Here is a 6,318-nt window from a genome sequence, read left to right on the forward strand (position 1 = left end):
TTTTCAGGTACCAATTTCTCCTTTGCTCTATCTTTGCATTGTGCAAAGAACTTTACTGGAATTTCCTGTCTGGCTAAACTTACCTTTTAAATCATTCTGCTGGCTCTTTGCTCTTTGTTGATTATCAACTAAATCCGGTTAAAAGCCCACAACAGTAGCCATGCCACAGCCTCAACGTTAGAATGCCTTGAAATTTCTTTTGCCAGATTAATTAGTTCACTGCCCTTAGTCTCAGTTCCAGGCAAAGTCTCTGGACATGAGCAAAATGCAGACAAACTTTCTGCCAGGCCATAACATGAATTGCCTGGAGTCCAATAGCCAATGCAGTTCTTTCCAGCAGAAACGTCCTGAGCCTGGTCTTTACCAGTATTATTTCTATCAGCATTCTGGTCTTCTGAAGTCTGACCAGAACCTCCAATTAAAGGTGTTCCAGCTCCACTTTTTCAGCTGATATCTCTGAACCTTTCCAAACTCTTCCTGAAAGCCAGTTCAAAAGGCTCCTGAACCACATGGTTGGGTCCAGTCACAGCAATAACCCCATTTCTCTGGTACCAAATTTCCATCTTAGTTACTTTTCTCATGTTGCTGAGACAAAATGCCCAACATCAAAAGTTAGGGGAGGTAAGGTTTCTTTGGCTTACAGTTTGTAGGTTTCAGTCCACAATCAAAGGCAGGGTGGCATGGCAGAGGAGAAACAGTTCATGGTGGGTAGAAGGCAGCAAAGCAAGGAAGGGACGACCAGAGCTCTTTCTATCCCTTATACCTTGTGCAGGTACTCACACCCTTAATCCCAGTGCACTAAATCATAGAATTGCTCCATGAATCAGTATTTGTATCACACATTCTAGATCCAGCCACCTGCAAATAAGCCCCACCTGACTGCATGAGGTTTTGGGGGGACATCTAGACACAGCTGTAACACTGAGGAATAGCTGGCAAAAATGTTTTTCCCATTCTGTAGGTTGTCTGTTTGCTCTATTGGTTGTTTTCTTTGCTATACAGAAGCATTGTAATTTGATTATGACCCACTTGTTGATTCTTGGTAGCATTTCTTGTGAGATGATGGTTCTGTTCAGAAAACCGGAAAGTTCTTGCCTATGACACCTATATCTTCAAGAATTGTACCTATTTTACCTTCTAGCAGATTGTTTCTGTTTTAATGTTTAGATCTTTAATCCATTTTGATGAACTGTAGTACGTGGTGACAGAGTTCCAGATTCAATCTTTTGCATGTAGATAGCTGATTTTCCCTGTATCATTTGTTAAAGAGGCTATGATTCCTCCACTGCATGCTTTTATTTTCTTTGTCAAAGATCAAATAGCTGAATGTGCCTGGGTTTGTTTCTATATCCTCTGTTCTGTCCCATCGATCCACATGTCTTTTTTTGTGTCATACCATGTTCTTATCATTGTAGTTTTGTCATTATGACTTCAAATCTGGGATTGTGATGCCTCGTGCTTTGCTTATGTTTTAAAACTTGACATTATAGCCAGGAATTTAGCTCAATGGTTCCACCGCCTGCCTTGCAAGCACAAGGACCTGAGTTCGATCCCCAGTACCAAATAAAAAACAAAAAAAAACCAAACAAACAAAAAACCTTGACGTTACAACTTTGTTTGGCAGAGATCAGTTTGATAGTGTGACATTTTCTTAGATTGGTAACATTTTAAAATGCATTTAAAAAATAATAAAATAAAAATATTTTTCAGGCTGGGCTTTGTGGTACACACCTATAATCCCAGCATTTGGGAGGTTGAGGCAGGAGAAAAACTGTAAGTTCAAGACCAGCCTGGGCTGCATAGTGAGACCTTGTCTCAAAAAACCAAACATAGACGCACTGCCTTTGGGCCCTCCCCCCACCCCTTGTGCCTGTCCATGGTCCCAGGGCTTCGGGGCCAGAGAAAATGCTTGCGCATAACTGGGGCCACCTGCCCCTCATGAATGGCCCTTTTAACCACAAGCAACAAAGCAACATGGCTGGAGGGGGGCAAACTTAGGCCGGGCATGGTGGCACATGCCTGTAATCCCAGCACTTGGGAGGCTGAGGCAGGAGGATCACTGCAAATTCATCGACCAGCCTGGGTTACATAGTGAGTTCCAGGTCAGTCTCAACTATATAGTGAGACCCTGTCTCAAAAAACCAAAACCAAGCCAAAACAAAATAAATATGTGTGTGTGTGTGTGTGTGTGTGTGTGTGTGTGTATTTCATATTTCTCCTAAATGTTTTCCCAAGAGAACAGCTCACTCAGAAATCATCTGGAAAACAAAACCTAAACCTCTGATTCATCTAAGTCCTGTAGAACAGAATATATTCAAGAAGGACGGGTTGCCACTGGACTAAGACAGGGTTTACTCTCAGCTGAGAAGGCTGGCTTAGAAACCTATGACTACATGCAACACAGAGGTAGTTGAGAGGACAGTCGTTCGGGGATATAGACCGGAGGATATCAAGTAGCAGGTATGTAGGGGAGATAGAGATCTAGAAATCTAATGCACAGCATGAGCACTGCAGGCAGTAAAACATACTGTACACAGAATTTATGCTAAATGAATAGGTTTTCACTGGGCTTGCTACGAAAACACAATGTGAGTATAAGAGGTGCTAGATTGGTTAATTTGTTTTATTACAGTAACTTTTTTACTATCTATATAAAACCATCATGTTGTATGCCTTAAATATACATAATAACATTTCATTTTTAAAATAAGACGCCTTGCTGGGTCCAGTGGCAAGCCTTTCATCTTGGCCACCCAGGGGGCTGAGGCATGGAATTCCAGGCCAGACAGACCACTGGGAGACCCTGTTCCAAAATGAAACTGAAAGTACTGAGCATGTAGTGCATTGTTCCAAAAGTTGCCTAGTGTGTGCCTGAAGCCCTGGGTTCAGTATTCAGTGCTAAAAAATAAATGCATTTACTATACCCATAAAATATGTATAAAATAGAGATCCCTAAAACACTAACAATCAGTTCCTTTACGGATAAGAGAGATAAAAGGGAAATATTTTAATTTACTGTGTTAGCTTTCTGCTACAAAATACCTGTCCCAATTAACTTCAAAAAGAAAAGTTTGAGCTGGATATGGTGGCACACGCCTGTGATCCCAGTACTGGGGAGGCTGAGGCAGGAGGATTGTGGAAAGTTACAGGCCAGGCTGGGCTACATGGTGAGTTCAAGGCCAGCCTGAACTACATAGCAAAAAAGAAAAAAAAAAATTGTCACAGGAATGAAATGGGGCTAAAAATAAACACTTGCCCAAGAATGGTTAACACAGATTCATGGCCCATAAATGAGGGCTGACAGAATGCGAGGGATGTTTCTGTTCGTCCCTCTACTCTTCACCTTGCCTTCTCGTCAGCAGGACAACAGAGCTTTCTACAAAGTGTGTCACACTTTGCAAAGACAAAACCGATCTGTTTTGAAAATGATGTGTCAGTCACCCTGATTAGAGGCCCTCTTTCAATTCATAAGCCAGAGTTGTTGAGGCAGAAATATTTGTTTGCGAGTCTCCTTATTATTTCTTGCGGCATCAGGACACTGCCTTGTGGGTGATCTTACAGATCCTCCTGTAAGAGGAGGGTTTTTATTGTACCCAGGGAGGGGGCCCTTCAGTGCCTTGGTTCTGCGGCAGAGCTCCTTGATTCTGCAGTGTTCTAAAAAGGTAAAGGACAGATCATCCTTTGAAACACACTTGTCTCCTTTCCCTGGGCCAGTTCCCAGTGGAAGCAGGATTCCAGAGGACAGTGACCCAAGTACTGGCAAGAAGCTTTGCCCAGGCAGGCAGCAACTGCTCTTTCCCCTGCTCCACCCAGAACTGCAGCATTCCAGGTCCTTGGCTTCCGCCTGCGCCTGCCCAGCCTCAGCCATTCTCCGTTTCCGCCTCCCCAGGGTGCCTCCCATCTCCCAGGGCCAGTCCTCACCATGGCACATACACCTCTCACGTGTCACTCACTATGTGCAGGAAACTGCCTTGTGCTTGCTTCTAGCTTCCCTCAAAATGATCCTGAAATCTGTCTTTTTCTTCTGAGTACATAATTTGGCGTCAGAGATAGCCCAGAAAAGGGATTTTTTAGACTTTCTCCCCTTGGAGCCTGATTAAACACACAGGTGAAGGGGGCCCTGGCCAACATCTGAGTTCAAGCCACTAGCCTCATGCATCTGTCAAAAACACAGGGCCACAGAAGGCTCCAAAGCTTGGAAGTCGATGTCATATTATTTGATCTGGTCAAGGAAAAATAAACAGTTGCATTAGCAACCTTGACTTACACCTGTTCCTGTTTTTTTAAACTCCTCTGACCCATATTTGTATCTTTCTTCCTGCTTATTCAAATTCTCATGGTCCAAGTGTTACATATTTCAGATCATTGGAGATTAAGTTGACTCCCAAGTGTTCAATATTCAAGATTGTAGGTTTTTTGGAGGAGGAGGGTATAAACACCATCTTTTCTTGCTTGCTTGCCTGCCTGCCTATTTGCTTTCTGTCTCTCTCCCTCTCTCTCTCTCTCTCTCTCTCTCTCTCTCTCTCTCTCCTTTCCTCCCTTCCTTCCTTCCTGTTTGAGACAGGATCTCAATATGTAGCCCAGGCTGGCCTTGAACTCACAGCGATCCTCCTCCCTTAGCCTCCAGTGTGCTGGGGTTACAGACGTGTTCTACCATATCCAGCTAAACAGTGTCTTTTTTTTTCCCTCCTGAAAGTATAACCAGTTGAAAGGTACATATAGGAGGCAGCAGATGGAGATAAAAATATTGTGTCCATTGTTAAGAAAGCTGCCTGGAGAATCCAACTCTAAACCTACAGTCAGCTGGATTTACTAATATTCTCCTGCCAGGCGTCTGCAGGCTCCAGCAGAGAGAAAAATGGGAATACAAGAGGACAAAATGCAGGCTGTGAAAAAAAAAATAAATAAAATAAAAATAAAAACAAAACAAAAAAAAAAACACAGGTAGGCATGGAGGCTGAGACAGGAGGATCACTGCTAGTTCGAGGCCAGCCTGTGCTACACAGCAAGACCTTGTCTCCAACATCCCCCCCAATATATTAAAGTCTGTCCCAAAGATGCATTCAGCACAATCAGGATTGTGGGAATCTCTTTAAAACAAACAACGTTGTTTAACAAATAAATCAAGAAAGGTGTTGGGGGAAGGGAAATGGAGGAGGAATTTATAAATCAGAAAGACTAAAAGTATTTGAAATGCATGGATTTAATTTGGATCCTGATTCAAACAAGCAATTAAATAGAAAATGTGATGGGGGGTACCAGGGCTGGAACCCAGGACACCACACTTGCTAGGCAGGTGGCAGCACCACTAGCTAAATTCCCAACCCAAAAATGTGATTTTTATGAGCCATTTGGGAAGTTGTGTGTTAACTGGACAGTTAACAATGCTAAATAATCCTTGTCAATTTTTTAAAAGTGCGCAGTACATTGCGGTTATAATATTAAAGAATCCTTACCTTTAAACATTTTTACTGAGGTATTTATAGATGAAATTATAAGCTTCAAAATAATACAGAAAAAAAGTACATGATAAAAGCACAGATGAAATAAAACTGGCCATCAGTTGATAAATACTGCAGCCGAATGAGGAGCACGTGCCTTATACCATTCCATTTATTTTGTGGTCTTGTGGCTAGAACACAGAGGCACTCTACCACTGAGCTACATTCTAGTCCTTTTTATTTTTTGAAACAGGTCTCCCTGTGTTCCCCTGGCTGGCCTCCATCTTGCGATCCTCCTGTCTCAGCCTCCCAAGTACCTTTCTTCCTAATTCTGTATATTTGAATTTTTTTCTGTAATAAAAGTTTCAAAATATTAGAACCACAAAGATAGACATACAAATTATATGTCTGTGTATCTTTATTTTTCTCCCAACCTCTACTATCCAAACATGTATATCTAAATTCCTGCCTCATTTTATTTACCTCCACTTAACTCTAACAACTTCCAAATAGAAGTATTCATTTCCACCAGACTCAAAACTTCATACTTGCCCGCCTTCAGTCTTCCCTGTTCATGCGTGACACAGTCAAGTCTAGTCTACAGAAGGGCACCTTACGTGTCTTCCTCTCCCTCAACCCAGGGGCTGGGAGGGCTCTCCAGCCCATCTCAAACGTTAGAATCCATGCTCCCACCTCTCAGGACTTCTCTGGAATGCCTCATGCCCCATGGAAACCCGAATTCATCCACCAAAGAATAATCCAGCATGTCTCTGAATATTAATATAAACTTTTCTTGTAATAGAACTTGCTGCTTTCTAAGGATGTGTGCTTGGGGAAGTGATGAGGCCAAGCAGGTGCAACCACAGGCGGGAGACAG

At 42.6% G+C, this 6,318-nt stretch overlaps 1 non-coding gene across 1 annotated transcript; it reads left to right on the forward strand.

Moving 5' to 3' along the window:
• The first annotated feature begins 1,835 nt into the window (after nt 1-1,835).
• LOC117286203 lies at nt 1,836-1,970 on the forward strand. The gene has a single exon (XR_004517349.1). It is a non-coding gene; the product is annotated as a small nucleolar RNA SNORA76 (small nucleolar RNA).
• The last annotated feature ends 4,348 nt before the right edge of the window (nt 1,971-6,318 follow it).

The sequence above is a fragment of the Fukomys damarensis genome, unplaced genomic scaffold, assembly GCF_012274545.1.
Source record: "Fukomys damarensis isolate Sample0158 unplaced genomic scaffold, DMR_v1.0_HiC HiC_scaffold_15, whole genome shotgun sequence".
Lineage (NCBI taxonomy): Eukaryota > Metazoa > Chordata > Mammalia > Rodentia > Bathyergidae > Fukomys > Fukomys damarensis.